We start from the raw sequence: 18,167 nt of genomic DNA, 5'->3' as shown, positions 1-18,167 counted from the left end.
TTTACGTTAGATAGAGTAAAATATCTGTTAGATGTGAATAGGATCTCAGAGTATCTCCAGAATCGCGCAAATGTCAAATTTGACAGGTTAGATCTTAAACATATCGTTATCGTATCTTGGTGATGTCTAAATATGTCTAATAGATGTCTATTTCAAAATCCGAATCGGGCCCTTAGATATCAAATGCCGTAGGTAATGGTGGTCGTAACGTCGTATGGAACTGCTATCGGTAAGTCCAAATTTCAACGTTGCTCTCTCTTTCTTCTCGTTTCATAAACCCACACTCGTATTTTAATGCCTTTCATTATGAAGCAGTCACAAAAACTACTATTCTTATCTTGACGACCGGTCTGGCCTAATGGGTAGTGACTCTGCCTATGAAGCCTATGGTCCCGGGTTCGAATCCTGGTAAGGACATTTATTTGTACGATGATACAGATATTTGTTCCTGAGTCATGGTTGTTTTCTATGTATTTAAGTATTTATATATTATATATATCGTTGTCTGAGTACCCACAACACAAGCTTTCTTGAGCTTACCATGGGGTTTAGTCAAATTGTGTAAAAATGTCCTGTACCTAATGTTAATTTATTTATTTATTAGTCACTTTATCTATTACTTACAAACGTAAGTCGTAAGACAATACACGAGTATGATTATTTAATATTTCAGAGAAGCAATTCCATTTTCGGCAAAGCAATCAAGAGGGCTGATGGTAAAAGCTCAACAATCATAACATAATACATTATTTTAATACATCTGTTATTTGATCATTTGAAGACCTTATAACCAAAGAGATAAAGTCCAAAATTGTTCGGTAAAGTGCTGCTGTTTGTACAACCGCTATCGAATATATCGGAGCGGCCAAGAGGCTCACAAATATCTGAAAACAACTCTATGGTGAAGGCGTTAGAGTGTGTGTTCAGATATTTTTGAGCACCTCGGCCGCTAGGATATATCTGATGGCGACTGTACGACTTTTCGGGAACAAACGAGCCTTTATCCTCGTTTATAAATATCAAAAGTTCCGAGGTGATTTACGCTGTAACGATTTGTTTTAAAGCGGAAACGTTGCTCTGACGTTTATATTGCTTCAAGTTAGAATTACCTAAATTAAACATATTGGTTTTTATTATAATAAACAATATATAAATAAATATTTATATGTAATATATATGTTGTATATATTTATATGTTGTATATGGCGTGTTCTAAGCAATAAATAGGTACTTAAATGTTACCCTAAAGTAATGATACGTTAAATTTTAGTATACTTACCTTTGTTACAGTTTGTCGATTGACCTGTATATTATGTACCGTAATATGTGACTACTTTGCTACAAAATCAAATTTTATAGTGATTACCTACACATTTGTATTCCGATTTAAAGCAGACTATCACATTGTAAGACTTAAATTTATGAGGTAGTGGTACAGTTTTCATAATTAAATCTTTTGGAGCACAGTTAGGGTCACCCCACATTTAGCGTCTTTCGAGCGTCGGCGTCTGGTCAGCGCTATGGAAAATGACGTCGCTGCGTAGTTGCGTCGACGTTGCGTCGAGCAGCGGCCATAAAGTTGTAGGCGCCAACGCTCGAAAGACGCTAAATGTGGGGTGGCCCTTACCCAGTGGGTAGCAAAGTAGGCACTTTTAACGCTACTTCAAAAACCAACAACTCCGTAAACGCTGTAGCCCTTCCGAACTCCGCTGCGGTCTTTAATTTATTCCATTAATCTAACACTTATTCAATCCATCCTTTAAAGCGACGCTGCCCCTTGTAAATATTTATGAGGTAACTTATTTAATTTTCGGTCACGGTCCACATCCTTCGCTGAAACTAACACAATAGTTCGCGGCTCGAGGCACGGGACGCGGCGGAGCTCAATATTTATGAGGTAACTTGTACTTTAACTCGCAGGTCTCCAGATGTTTTCAGGGAGTTACGTTGCAAGTTACACATAGACGTCGTTAAATATTTATGAGCTAGCATGTAGTCTTTTAAACAGAGCATCTGTGAAATGTGAAGGTACTAATATGAACTCGGACTGCCCTGAACTGGTTGCACAGCTCGTACGCCTGTTCGTTCCATCTATGGCTAAGAAGGCCCAATTTAATTTTCGACCACGAAGTCATCACCTATTAGCTGTGCCTAAAACACGCACTATGTCCCATAGCAAATCACCACTTGTCCGCGCTCTACAATATATTAATGCGCTCCTCGCAACAGCACCGGAATGTGATGTATTTGCAAGTAAGTAGTTGGATGGATCTGTGTAAAGAATGTATGAAGTTCTTTCTGACATTTTGTTCTGTTTTTCCTTTCTAGACTACCATTACCTAGTTTGTATAAATACTGTCTATTATAAATTTCACAGTGTATTAGTCCGCCGTAATGCTGTGTAAATTTTATGAATCAATTAAAAATAAATAAATAAAATGAAATGTAACAATTTTAAATCAAACAAGTGAAACGAGACAGATGACCTCTGTGCTCGTTCATCAAAGTTATGGGCATTTAGTTACATATAAAGATGTTTTTACATAGAAAGGAATTATTGAGAAAAATAAATTTATTAAAAAATAATGTTCTCTGTCATCATTAAACTAATTAATTATAAGCTTGTTTGTATGTAGAGATGTTTTAAATAAACTGTAAACATAAATAAATTGATAGAAAGATATATGGTTTACATAAGACATTGTAGACATCACTTATGGCTAAGTATGACAATATTAGTGTTCGCTTGATACAAAAAAAACTTAATTTTGTTAATTTCTACAAAACTAGAGAACTGATATACATAATTTCATTGTAAAATGAGTCATTATATGTGTATGGTACATAGGAATTTAATAATTAGTCAATCCATTAAAATAAATATTTCCTTCATACATATATGGAATAAGCAAATAAATTGAAAAATGAGAACCTGTTCTTGCTAATAATTGTTAAAACTATAGAAGCATATCATGATTCATTTATGTAGAATGTAATTAAGTAAGGCATTGAAATTTTATAATGTCTTAAAAGCTAAAATTTGCATATAATTTTTGAGTGTATTTATGTATGAATATAGACCAAGAAAAGCTAATTTTGTATGCCATTGTGAGACTAGGGGAATTTGGAAGTATGAGAGTAGTGTATTCTAGTCAATTTATAAAGCATATTGTATATAAAAATGGGACATTTAAATAATAAAAGATCACATTTTTACTAGTACTAATGGAATTTTGCAAGGAAAGTTCAGTTGTAAAAAAAAACATGAAAATAGTGTTTGTATTGTTAAATAATGCCATAGTAAATTAGATTATAAGCTTAAGAATTAGTTTTAGCCATAAATAAGAGTGGAAATACTAAAAAACTCCACATAAACATGCAAATAAAATGTTAGATTGTTTTTGTCCATTACTTCAAAAGTATAGAGTTTTGATGGAAGAAATTTATTGAAAATCGTAGATAAAAAATAAATACATCCAATTTAGCTTAAAAAATCACTTAAAAACTAGTAATTTTTGTAAAAAGTAAGAAAAACAATTTTCATAGGAAAATTTGCAGTATACAGGGTCATTGAAAAATGGACCTTAATTTCATATATATAAAGTTCAAATTTGCTTGCACGCCTTAGCTAAAAAAAATGCATGTTGTGGTTGTTAGAAGAGTACAAAGATATTTTAGGCGACGATGGTGACGATGGTGACGAAGTCGACGATTGTAACCATGGTTACGAACAAAACAAAATAATACCATAATTTAGGGGGTATAAATAGACGGGCCAAAAGCCTAGGAGATTCATTCAGTCTACAACAGCCAAACTAAGAAGAGCTCCAGGAGAAGAACCAAGAAGAAGGAAGAGATCCAGAGAAGCCCCAGGGACCGAAGCGGAGCCCTAGCGGAGCCTGCGCAGCCCGGGACGCCAGCCACAGAAGACAGAAGACCATCAGCGAAGTGGAGTCACCGAAGACCTACGGCGGAGCCTCTGGAGTCCGGAGGAGCCCTAGAGACATCAGCTGAGCCCTAGCGGGCATTCTCCGAACAACTTCGGGCAACGGGAGCTGCTTGCAGAGCTACAAGGGCCAGGTAGCCGAGCATCAGAGCGGGGCCAGGGAATCCTGAGCTACCCACTTCATAGAAGCCTTCAATTCTCCGGGTGAGTGTTTATAAATTCATAAAGTTGTGTTTTCTTTTAACTTGAAAAACTTAATACTGGTCTTTACTTTAGAATATTTTGGCAATGCGAATTTTATTGTAGTAGTAGTAGAAAAACACTTTATTGTACAAAAATCAAAACAAAACAGGAAAAATAACATTAATCATTTGTATAAAGGTGAACTTATCTCTTCCAAATAACTTTTGAGCAAATGAATTGTTTTCTATGATCTTCATTAAAATAGAGTGATATTAAATAAAAAAGCTTCAACTATGGCAATATGAAATTATGTGCTATTGATATTAAACATGGAAATTTTGATTCTAAAGAGATTTGATACTGAATTAATGAAAAATAATGTGCTTTTGCTCAAGAAAAATTGAGTGATTTATAAAATGTGAATAAAATTAGAATGAAGCCTTGTAAGAAGAATAAGGCCTGGCGTAAAAAAGTATGCCAAAAACCTGTTCAGATTTCATGATATGGTGAACAACGGATAGTTTAACGAAGCCGTAAGTCTGTGGGGGTAAGAGAACCTCTCCTGCATTCTGTGTTCATAACCATTTATAAATAATGATTGAAACTTGAACAGTTTATAATTTAATTGTATGTATTTATGTATGGGCTTTAATCTGGTTTTGTTTGCGGGTATAAATTGTAAAAGGAAGCATGTAAAACTTAGGCATTGTCTGTCAGAATACTACTGCTTAGATAATTTACAGGATCTATGCGGTCATGGAGCCTTCGCTTCTGCAAGCCTTCACGTCAAAGAAATTCAAATGAATTGATTCTGTTTATATTCATTTTTAGTAGGGACACCTAGCTTTGCAAATATTTGTACAAATAGCTTTGAATTTATTCAGAGATTTTAGTCTTTTAGTATGAGATTTAGATTTTCGTTTCGTCCTAAATCAAATCGCGTTGATAGGCTCGCTGGTTGTTATTGTGGGTACTTTTCCAGTTTATGTAGGTTACGAACCCATGGTCGAGACTTTAGGGTAAGACGAGGCAGGTAGTTTTAGGGACTAAAACAAAACAAACTAAAACAAAACCTTTCAATCAAAATAATATAAAATCAATTTTTCAGTTAATAAATGCCTTAAAATCTATTCTGTTGTTTGCTTTAATAATATACCTCTCTCTCTCTCTAAAGAACCTGAGTTGCTACTCTTCACAGTGTAGAGTCCTACCACTTGATCACAAGCCTGGCCAATTTAGTTTGTAAGATAAGCCACACATGCATGGAGCCCTGGTCCTGATAAGGTTAGATTTAATTATGGTAAGTATTCAGTTTAGGGAAACTTTCAAGTGTTTTATTTTAGGAGTGAATGTTGGGGTATTATTGGGCCGTCATCGTCTAGATAAGTAGAGTTCAGGCTGGGGTTCGTTTCAGTTGGTGCCCGTGACCAAAATAAGGGGTTTTACCGGTGTTATATGGGTGTTATGATTAGGTTATTTTCAGTATTATTGGGTCCTTGGCTTTATGTGATGTGTGGCTTCAGTTGTTGTACGTGTTAACGGAGAGAGAATGAGAGGTGTGTTATTGAAGCTATTGGGAAGGAGAAAAGTTAAATTTGACTATTTTGTACCTACTTGTTGATGACTTTAAACACATAACTTTTTCCTCACTTTACACTTTGCACAGCACTTAACTAGCACTGCATTTCCATTTAGTCAGTATAATTACTTTCACTCACGATTTGTACGATATTTAAGAGTTTATTTACTATTAAACTAAACAAAAAACAACTTTGCAATCGAATCCAATTTAGCGGTAAAAATGACAACTGATTTTTTTAGGTTAAAGTTCGTTCATGTATCAATTATTTTTTGCAATTGAAAGTATTAGCATTTTCAGTTTAAATAACTTAAAGGAATTTACTACTTAAAGCGATATTCATTTATTTAGATACAAACATTATATGCGTTTTACATACAATTTCTATACAAGCGGGGATTTTGAAAAAAAAACAGAATTGCAATACGGTCTAGCGAGCTGGTAATTGCCTTGAATTTGCTCTAATTTATAGGGGTCTGCATTGGAAACATAATGCCATTTTATGGGCTGCATTGGCCATTCAAACTTCACAATTATTTATGCTCCACATCAATGAGCCTTGCTTATTGACGCGCGCTTCTGTGCTGCTCTATGCTTCATGCATGAACTTTATGTTATACCTGAACTTTGCTAAAGAATTATTTTTAGGCCAGTCTTATCAAAATTTGTTCAGCCATATTTAGGATATTCATGAACATGTCTATGGACAGATAGATATATTGGGAACCACGTTTCATACTGGGTAATGATAATTTTGTGAATTAGTCTTGAGCTTTATATTTGGCAAAAAATAAGTGATTGTTATCACATTTGCCACATTTTATTCTGTTATTCAGTAAAATCTAGATACATAATGTGGAAGTAATACATCGGTTGAAAAAGTTAAAAAAAAAGGGCTTTGATTACTATTAGTCAGTTATCAAGGCTAGCACACAAAATTATAATGTATAGGGTATGGAATAATGTAAAATATCGTTTTTATTGATGTTCAGAAAACAATTTTCAGTCACATATTACAGACATCATTAATTGCTTAACATATAAAATAAATTCTTCTTTAGTAGTCTGTAGATTTGACATTTTGTAGTAGTATCGAGTCAGTAGACCTTAGGCTGGTCATACTGGAACAGACGAGTTTGCTCCTTTGCAGCCTTGTTGATCAATACATTCTGAAATCAGAAAAATAAATTAAATTAGTGTTTATTGCTTGAGTTAATTGGTCTCAGTATATGGTTAACAGATGACATAAAACTAGAGTAATAAGTTTGGAAATAAAGATTTCAAATATACAGTTTATAGGGGGAATTCAGTTAGTAATTTTCTGCCATTCCCTGGTTATATACATAGCATAAGGGCAGCTATTTACTAGTTCAAATTTAGTCATTACAAAAAAATGTAAGAATGTATGTATGCATGTTAGGTTCAGTTAAATTTAATAGCATTGATAGAGCATACGGTCTTACATGCTTATTTTTAACTTATATTTATATAAATAAAAAAATGTTTAATACCCTTTTGGATTACATCAAACTTGAGTTCTGAACATTCTAGTTATGATATTAGTATTCTTCTTTGAGATAAGTCATTTTATTCATCTTCATTTCTGTCGCTGCGTTTGTTCTGACTTAAAACACAGGTGTGTTGCGTCATTTATAAGCGTTTGTTAGCATTTTATTTCACAGATTGTTGTTATGGAGCTTCATTGATACGGCGGACCTTTGTGAGACAGCACCATCCTCCTCCTCTCCTCACTCCTACCTCGCGTTTCGCATCCCTCCAACTCAGATCAGCTGTTTGTAGCTCAGGCGTTGACAGTACCTTGCCAAGTTTCACAGGACTTTTGTTTAAATGGTCTGGATCAGGAAGATGTGGAGAGTCAACTTCAACGACATGATGGTGTGACTTGAAGGGCTAAAATAATAGTCATTCTCCACGTTTTGTAGACATAAGATAGGACAGATTTACAATGGGTTGAAGAAGGAAAGCAGTCACGTGACAACGGACAGGATTTATGGAACAGGAGCAGCGCAACATTCTCTTTATCTTTCAGTAGATGTATCTATCCATTCTAGGTTGCTTCAATTATTTTAGACTGTGTTCCTGCCGCACTGCATAAGCAGTACCATTGTAGTTCTTGTATTGACACGGAAAGGCGTTGTTAGCTTGATGTTGTTGGAGCAAGGAGAAAGGTGTTGTCAGCGCGAAGTTGTTGGCGTGCTGATAGAGGGTGTCGATGGCTTGATATCATTAGCGCAGAACAGAATCTCCAAAATGTTTATTTTCAGATTGAAAGCTTGAGACGCCGGCGAATGGATGTTCTATCAGCTTTTGTTGATCTGAAATTATGTAGTAAAATAAATGATCAAGGTGTTTTAAAAAGGTACAAGATCAAAGAGTTTAGTGTAAGAATTTTATATCACGGGGTAACAGTCCATATAACAGAATAGGGTAATGAGGTTTAATAAAATAATGAACAATAGAGTTCATCTTGTCATACTAAAATATCGTTTGATTTTTAACAGCTTGGTCTTGGTACAATTATATTGTTTTTTGTTGTTACATGCTATATAATTTCAGATATACATAGATGTTTTATTTTGTAACATTTGACATCATGAAGTTTTCTTGACTCAGAAATCACTTATTTACAAGAGGTATAGATAATTTTGTACTTACATAAAATAAATTCCATTTGTTCCATACTATGCTGGTTGAAGCACAATGTAGACACACTTTAGCGGATCAAGTTTTCCATAGGTCATATAACCTAAAAAAGCAAAACAAGTTTATAAAAGGCAAAAGTATGAGTGTTAGAAATAAAATAAAGCTTGTTTATTAATGGGAATTCATTTATGAGGTTAAACAGTTAATATATTTACAATAACTCGGTTTAGATAATGTTTTACAATGAAAGAAAATACGTACCGGTAATTTTCACAATTTTGATTTTGTAGTCATTTTAGCTTCTTAGACAGCATTTTGTAATCATTATCCTAGTAAAATAGATATTATTTCGTTCATTGTTTGCTGCAAAATCGTATTGTAGTCATGTAAATAATATTTGAATCTGGAATCAAAACAAAAACCAATCATTGGAGGTTAGAAACAATGTACATATTACATACAACTATTTATACGGCTTTATTAAAAATCAAGCAATATTCAAACTCTAAAATGTATACTCACTTGTTTTTTCCCAAACGTTTTAACACTTTAAACAAATATGAATTCAAACAGAGACTTTTATTTCTCCATTACGACATTTGACATTTGTATGAGTGGACATAATTTTCTAGCGGTAATATCACCACGATACGTAAATCAAAATTAGATTCGGTAGTATGCTCTCACGTCTCTTTCTTCAGTACCATAAAAGAAAGGGACACACTGAAGTCAATACAATCTCAAATTGACGTTTTAAAGTGGCGAGAATGGAATAGGAAACGTACCATAGATAACAAGATACAAAATGGCGTTGAAGCGTTTGCGTTTTGTTTCACGTTTGCGTTTTATTTCGTTATGATGGATTAAAGGGCTCTACAGTTCTTACATCAAATTGCGTGCGGTTTTATATTATTATTGTTCGAGTGGTGTGTTATATAGTGTTCATGTGGTGAAAAAAATAAATAAAAGAAGAAAAAACAATAAAGGAAATTTATATAGCAGTGCATAGAAAAAAAAATCATAAAGGGAGAATTTATTGCGAAGAGAAATGTGTAAATCATAACAAAGCAAAATTATTGCAGTCAAAAATGAATACTAATCACTGTCATGCTTATGTATGCAAGAAAGAGACAGGTATAGAGGGAGAAAGATAAGAACGATTCTTAGAATAGAACGCTATTGGAAACAATAATTGAATTAGACACAAAGATTGTAGGAGAATAAACATGGGACAAGGAAAACTCTATCTCATAATAATGTTGGCGTCTGTTCAAGATTTCGTGGTGTATAATAAGTGTGAAAATTAAGTGCGATTTTGTATTTGTTTCTATCTCCTTCTAACAAAGACCATTTTGTAATTAATAGATAAGGAAAAATTACGTGAAGAGTGTTTATCACATCAATTCTAAAAATGTATTGTAACAAAAGTGTAGTGATAACAGTGAGTGATAATAGTGGTAATAGTGAGTGATAGTGATTAAGATTCGTTCGCGAGTGTGAGTGTATAAGAGTGTGGGTGTGTGTGTGTCCACGTTCATTTCTATTTAGTGTAAAATATTAAATTGTGTTTGAAAATGTGCATATAAAAAAAAAATATTATCAAGATTTTTACGTCGTAACGTCTATAGAGGCTTTTAAGACAATTAGACAAATGGAAACTTGGTTGGAGCTTAGCCGACCAATGACGAGATATGAAGGTCTATACTCTAGAGTAGCCCCTCTGGATACCTTTTAACCGTTTTAACCTAAACAAAAATAATAATTTGTGAAACAAGAAAGAAATGAGACATAAGTTTGGATTTTTTATGAGCATTGCATAATAACGATTAAGACAGCAAAATGAAGAAGCGAAGGAAAAGAGCAATGACTTTGAGAATATTTTACTACAAGGACTGTAAGTAATGAATCTTCATTGAGATATTCGAGGTCTAAAATGACGACGCCATTATCGAAACTATGTTATCAACTTATCACTGTTTTCAGAAGTGAGTCAAGTGCACAAAGCGAACATGCCATGACAGGGCCAGCAAAGCGCCAGAACCGACCTTTTATATTAATGGAATGGCTTTCCATTGGTACAGTTTAACCGGACTAGAAATGGAAATGAAATAGAAATTATGTATCTCCTCGGGAGTCACATAGGCCAGAGCTCCAGGAGGAAGGTCATCTTGGAGAGCCTCAGGGGCTTGAGCTTCCGGAGGAACTTCTTTGGCAGAGATGTATTTATAAGTAAATTGCACAATTAATAGAAATATGAAGAGATGGCGGGAAAATTTAGAAAAAGGCGCGACAGATTTTGAAAGTAAAATTGATTGTCTATGAAAAAAAAAGAGAGACTTTTCTTTTATAACATCTTTTAAATATTTTGTTTATACTGGGTCAACCAAATCTTGTCAGTAAAAAAGGAACGAGGAACTATACTCATCCTTTTATTTTGAGAGTTGGTACTGATGTTGGACATCCCTGGCATGGTTTTCACTGCCTATGTTTGAAATCAAACAGACCATAAACATACTATAATTTCATTTTAGTTTTATGTAAATAGTTAACATTGTAGTATTATAAAATACTCGTAAAAAAAAGAATAGTAAAAAAAAAAATATAACAAAGAATTGGAAACAAAACCAATATCTATGAACGTTTTGGATCAGAACGTTGCAAACCTTATCTTCATACGCTTTCGGAATACAAACTAATAAATTGAAGACAGCCTGGGATTTAAAACAGTTCAATTTAGAGGGAGAAGAGAAAGTCAGGTGTTAAGGGCTAATATTATATTCAGAACGGACCTCATTAAAACATAGTAGCACATTTGTTCTAGCTATAAGGAATTGGAAATGATATGGAACTGGGAAGATTTAGCAATTACAGTACACATAGTCTGAAGAAATAAAATAATAAAGGGAGTGTTCATTAATAAAGGGAGAAAAATCTATCTAAATACTATATTAGACGGGAGTCTACTATGTAGTTGAGAGATAGAACAGTTATTTAAGTTTTGTACCGAACTGTAAATTTTATGTAGTAAAACTTTTGTTATAGTATGGGTTCGAATCCTAGTGAAGTATTTATTTATGTGTAGAACACAATATTTGTTCTTGAGTTGTGGTGTGTTTTGATGTGAGATAATATGTGGTGTTGAACTGAGATAGGACAATAATGGGTTTATTGGTACTTATTAGCATAATGTGTGTAATTAAGGTTGTTGTGGGCTTGTCCTGATTTGGTTTTATATATTCATTTATAAGTAATCTGGTTCAGTTTGGCTGGTTGCGAATCATGTATCATTTATTAAGTATTGTAAATGCATTACTGATACATACCAGTGTTTCAATACTATTCAGTAAGCAAATTGGAGAATTTCAAAGAGCTACAAGTTCATGTGATTTGCAAACAGTCATGTACATTTTAAATTGTAGGAGTTTGGAAATGTTGTTGTGGGTGTATGTTTTGAATACTTGGTATGAAATTTATAGGATCAGTCCTTGGGTGTTTATGAAAATAAATCATCTTTGGTCCCCGTACACTTGTGTAGCGAAGTGCTGGAGTTGAGGAATATTTTGATTGTAATAATCTTGTGATTCTTGCAAAACAATTATTGGCCTCCATGCATGGGATGAGAAATCTGGGTGTTATCCATTTGCCATTACAAACAGGTTTTGTTTCGGAGTCAATGGAAGCATACAGACTATTTGATGATTTGACTATAGTCCTTGTTTTTCATAGATAACCTAACTTTATTGAGTTTTTACCTTGGTGGAACTCGGTATGGTGGACAGCAATGTGTATATTCTAGCATGATTATACTTGGAAGCAGGCCGTGATGCAAATGCTTGGTTTATAAGTTATTTTATAATTGCTTAAGTTCATTGCGTGATTAAAATACTTTAACGCATATAGGACTTAGTTCGAAAAATTTTGGCTCATTTTATCAGTAAGAATTCTGGCGTAACTCACAATAGCATTTTGTAAAAAGATTGTAGGGTGTATAAAAGTATTTTGTTAATAAATTAATCTGAGTTATTTTAAAAGATTTTTATGAGCTTTACTCACTTTAGGAATTATATCTATTAAATATTGTTATTTAAGAAATAGAAAATACTTCGGGTTCAGAAAGCTCGTGTAGTCGATTTCCTTTTATTTAAATATTTCATTTAAACGAGTTTTCAGACGCGAGTATTGCGTAAATGCGATATTGTAATGATTGTATTGTGGGGTTTTGCGGGACTTAAATATTAAAGGGTGGTTATTACAATGGTAATTAGAAAAAAGAAAACGTAGTTAATTCCGGATTCTTTTAAAAATAATTTTTCTGAGAGTTATAAATTAAATGGAATTTTTTGTGTTTAGGAAATTTTATTTACTCTGATCATGTTTTTAATGATTTTGGGATTTTGAACAGAACCGTGTGTTAGACAACAAAAGCGATGTATGCAAGATTCTAAGATGATTTATGTGAGTTGATGAATGTTGTCTGAAGCGATGAATGTATATTATGTGTGTAAATGAGATTCTGTTTAAGGACACAAAGTTTAAAAATATGATCAACAAAGTTATGGATATTTCGAATATTTGAGATTAGGCCTGGGGGGAACAGGGGATCGTGAAGGGATTACAACGATCATTGTCAAGGAAATTTTGGTGTTAGGCTAGTTTAAAAGATACCAGTTTTAGGTATATTTCTTTGATAATGTGACACTCTACATGATGCAAATTTAATTTACACACCTGTAATCAGTCTCAGGATAAATCAATGAAAGATAATTTGAACTTTCAAGTATTTATTAGTTGTTTTGCCTTAGATTGGATATGGACATCACGCCATGAAAGGTAATTCTGGTTGGATTGCGAAAAATTGCAAGCTGGTTATTGGGTCTTGGGAATATTATTGTGGGAGGTTATACATAATAAAAGGAATAGTCATTCTTGGAGAAGACTGCCTTGTCTCCTCGTCAGTCCGTGCAACGTGGACGTGGTATCTGTATGTTAAGAAAAGTTAGCTTAAGGATACCAGGCGATTGGGCATAAGTAGTTTCTATTAGAGAATGTATTGATTCACAACCAGTGCACTTTATCCGAGAGTGGAAATTCTGGCCTCTTTATAATTTTGACTCATGAATTTAATTTAATCGTTAAGGTTTGTAATTTTTTCGGGATTGACTGGTTATTACTGAGTAATGGTCATTTTTACAAAACACACTTATAATTTTCTCTATTTGATGATACTATCAACTTTGTGATTGGTAGTTATTCAGATGGGGCGAAAATACATCTTGGTGGGAGAAATATCGATAACCTTATCATTTTGGGGTGCGAATTGTTTTCTGTTTATAGAACAGACGTTCTAATCACGTCAAACAACTTCGAAAGGGAGAACTGAAACGAGACAGATGACCTCTGTGCTCGTTCATCAAAGTTATGGGCATTTAGTTACATATAAAGATGTTTTTACATAGAAAGGAATTATTGAGAAAAATAAATTTATTAAAAAATAATGTTCTCTGTCATCATTAAACTAATTAATTATAAGCTTGTTTGTATGTAGAGATGTTTTAAATAAACTGTAAACATAAATAAATTGATAGAAAGATATATGGTTTACATAAGACATTGTAGACATCACTTATGGCTAAGTATGACAATATTAGTGTTCGCTTGATACAAAAAAAACTTAATTTTGTTAATTTCTACAAAACTAGAGAACTGATATACATAATTTCATTGTAAAATGAGTCATTATATGTGTATGGTACATAGGAATTTAATAATTAGTCAATCCATTAAAATAAATATTTCCTTCATACATATATGGAATAAGCAAATAAATTGAAAAATGAGAACCTGTTCTTGCTAATAATTGTTAAAACTATAGAAGCATATCATGATTCATTTATGTAGAATGTAATTAAGTAAGGCATTGAAATTTTATAATGTCTTAAAAGCTAAAATTTGCATATAATTTTTGAGTGTATTTATGTATGAATATAGACCAAGAAAAGCTAATTTTGTATGCCATTGTGAGACTAGGGGAATTTGGAAGTATGAGAGTAGTGTATTCTAGTCAATTTATAAAGCATATTGTATATAAAAATGGGACATTTAAATAATAAAAGATCACATTTTTACTAGTACTAATGGAATTTTGCAAGGAAAGTTCAGTTGTAAAAAAAAACATGAAAATAGTGTTTGTATTGTTAAATAATGCCATAGTAAATTAGATTATAAGCTTAAGAATTAGTTTTAGCCATAAATAAGAGTGGAAATACTAAAAAACTCCACATAAACATGCAAATAAAATGTTAGATTGTTTTTGTCCATTACTTCAAAAGTATAGAGTTTTGATGGAAGAAATTTATTGAAAATCGTAGATAAAAAATAAATACATCCAATTTAGCTTAAAAAATCACTTAAAAACTAGTAATTTTTGTAAAAAGTAAGAAAAACAATTTTCATAGGAAAATTTGCAGTATACAGGGTCATTGAAAAATGGACCTTAATTTCATATATATAAAGTTCAAATTTGCTTGCACGCCTTAGCTAAAAAAAATGCATGTTGTGGTTGTTAGAAGAGTACAAAGATATTTTAGGCGACGATGGTGACGATGGTGACGAAGTCGACGATTGTAACCATGGTTACGAACAAAACAAAATAATACCATAATTTAGGGGGTATAAATAGACGGGCCAAAAGCCTAGGAGATTCATTCAGTCTACAACAGCCAAACTAAGAAGAGCTCCAGGAGAAGAACCAAGAAGAAGGAAGAGATCCAGAGAAGCCCCAGGGACCGAAGCGGAGCCCTAGCGGAGCCTGCGCAGCCCGGGACGCCAGCCACAGAAGACAGAAGACCATCAGCGAAGTGGAGTCACCGAAGACCTACGGCGGAGCCTCTGGAGTCCGGAGGAGCCCTAGAGACATCAGCTGAGCCCTAGCGGGCATTCTCCGAACAACTTCGGGCAACGGGAGCTGCTTGCAGAGCTACAAGGGCCAGGTAGCCGAGCATCAGAGCGGGGCCAGGGAATCCTGAGCTACCCACTTCATAGAAGCCTTCAATTCTCCGGGTGAGTGTTTATAAATTCATAAAGTTGTGTTTTCTTTTAACTTGAAAAACTTAATACTGGTCTTTACTTTAGAATATTTTGGCAATGCGAATTTTATTGTAGTAGTAGTAGAAAAACACTTTATTGTACAAAAATCAAAACAAAACAGGAAAAATAACATTAATCATTTGTATAAAGGTGAACTTATCTCTTCCAAATAACTTTTGAGCAAATGAATTGTTTTCTATGATCTTCATTAAAATAGAGTGATATTAAATAAAAAAGCTTCAACTATGGCAATATGAAATTATGTGCTATTGATATTAAACATGGAAATTTTGATTCTAAAGAGATTTGATACTGAATTAATGAAAAATAATGTGCTTTTGCTCAAGAAAAATTGAGTGATTTATAAAATGTGAATAAAATTAGAATGAAGCCTTGTAAGAAGAATAAGGCCTGGCGTAAAAAAGTATGCCAAAAACCTGTTCAGATTTCATGATATGGTGAACAACGGATAGTTTAACGAAGCCGTAAGTCTGTGGGGGTAAGAGAACCTCTCCTGCATTCTGTGTTCATAACCATTTATAAATAATGATTGAAACTTGAACAGTTTATAATTTAATTGTATGTATTTATGTATGGGCTTTAATCTGGTTTTGTTTGCGGGTATAAATTGTAAAAGGAAGCATGTAAAACTTAGGCATTGTCTGTCAGAATACTACTGCTTAGATAATTTACAGGATCTATGCGGTCATGGAGCCTTCGCTTCTGCAAGCCTTCACGTCAAAGAAATTCAAATGAATTGATTCTGTTTATATTCATTTTTAGTAGGGACACCTAGCTTTGCAAATATTTGTACAAATAGCTTTGAATTTATTCAGAGATTTTAGTCTTTTAGTATGAGATTTAGATTTTCGTTTCGTCCTAAATCAAATCGCGTTGATAGGCTCGCTGGTTGTTATTGTGGGTACTTTTCCAGTTTATGTAGGTTACGAACCCATGGTCGAGACTTTAGGGTAAGACGAGGCAGGTAGTTTTAGGGACTAAAACAAAACAAACTAAAACAAAACCTTTCAATCAAAATAATATAAAATCAATTTTTCAGTTAATAAATGCCTTAAAATCTATTCTGTTGTTTGCTTTAATAATATACCTCTCTCTCTCTCTAAAGAACCTGAGTTGCTACTCTTCACAGTGTAGAGTCCTACCACTTGATCACAAGCCTGGCCAATTTAGTTTGTAAGATAAGCCACACATGCATGGAGCCCTGGTCCTGATAAGGTTAGATTTAATTATGGTAAGTATTCAGTTTAGGGAAACTTTCAAGTGTTTTATTTTAGGAGTGAATGTTGGGGTATTATTGGGCCGTCATCGTCTAGATAAGTAGAGTTCAGGCTGGGGTTCGTTTCACAAGGGTAGTATTATACACCGTGTTTTTTTATTTCCGTTAATTTCAAGGGTGTATTTCTGAGCTTAAATCAAGTAACTTTCCCAAAGACACCGATATTCTAATTAACTTCATTTCGGAGTTCGGAGATAGCCAGTAATTTATTTTTTCCTGTAAGGCCTTTACAAGCGTGTACTTGCATTAAGGCCGGTATACATATGGATTAGTGTTTAGAATGAGTTCATACATTTGCTACTAAACTTAAGTACAGTCTCGGTCGATCGATGTTCGAAATGACATTGGTATATATGTCACAGATTTCAATTGTTTGGTTGAGTTAAATGTAATGCCCGTGTTACAACTGCGCGCTATATCCTATATTTAATTACTTTTTAAAGTTAATTTTTTTATACCACCACCATACAAAATCCTATTTTAAATTTAAACCTTGTTATATAGATATACATAGTTGAAATAAATAGTTTTGTTAGAAAACAAAGAAACAAAACATACATCTATTAGATTGAAACGGAGTGTGCATTGTGCACTTAGGGCCTTGCGTGGTTTATTACCATTTTAAATTTAGTTTTAAGTATTATAGCAACTACACTACTACACTAACTACGACTACTACTACTACTACTACAACGAAACTATACTATAACTAACTAACTATACTATAACTGTACTATAGTATCGAAAATTAATAAACTGTATCTATTCGGCCGTATTCGCTACCTGCTTTAAATTAAACTACACTTCACATGATCTACGCTCCATTTACCTGATGTTTAGTTTTCCCTCGTCGACCGATTGGTCGCCCTTTATAATGCCAAAAAGGGAGCGAAATAATATTTATTGTATCTATGTTACAGGGAAATACACTTTATACTTTGAATTGAATAAAATTATGTCCATCAGAAATGAGGAGATCCGTAGACGTACTAAAGTCACCGACATAGCCCACCGGATTACGATTAGCAAGCTGAAGTGGCAATGGGCAGGCCACATTGCGCGCAGAGAAGATGGCCGATGGGGTCGAAAAGTACTCGAGTGGAGACCACGGACTAGCAAGCGCAGCGTAGGACGACCTTGTTAAGGCCGCCGGAAGACGCTGGATGCGGGTCGCTTCCAACCGGTACGAATGGAGGTCCAAGGGGGGGACCTATGTTCAGCAGTGGACGTGTTATGGCTGAGATGATGATGATGATGATGAAGTCCATCACCCTCGCGTTGTCCCGGCATGTCATTTTGCCACGGTTCATGGGAGCTTCAGGTCCGCTTGGCAATTAATCCCGAGAATTGGCGTAGGCACTAGTTTTTACGAAAGCAACTGCCATCTGACCCTTCAACCCAGAGGGTAAACT

At 33.9% G+C, this 18,167-nt stretch overlaps 1 long non-coding RNA gene across 1 annotated transcript; it reads right to left on the bottom strand.

Annotated features, from left to right (window-relative positions):
- Positions 1-6,668: 6,668 nt before the first annotated feature.
- LOC134674930 (uncharacterized) lies at positions 6,669-7,315 on the bottom strand. The gene is made up of 2 exons (XR_010099665.1): positions 7,220-7,315; positions 6,669-6,877 (listed from the first exon to the last, which is right to left on the bottom strand). It is a non-coding gene; the product is annotated as an uncharacterized LOC134674930 (long non-coding RNA).
- Between the last annotated feature and the right edge of the window lie 10,852 nt (positions 7,316-18,167).

This window comes from Cydia fagiglandana, chromosome 20, assembly GCF_963556715.1.
Source record: "Cydia fagiglandana chromosome 20, ilCydFagi1.1, whole genome shotgun sequence".
NCBI classification, from domain to species: Eukaryota; Metazoa; Arthropoda; class Insecta; order Lepidoptera; family Tortricidae; genus Cydia; species Cydia fagiglandana.
Note: the sequence above shows the minus strand (reverse complement) of the source record. Positions and strands in the feature narration are given on the sequence as shown.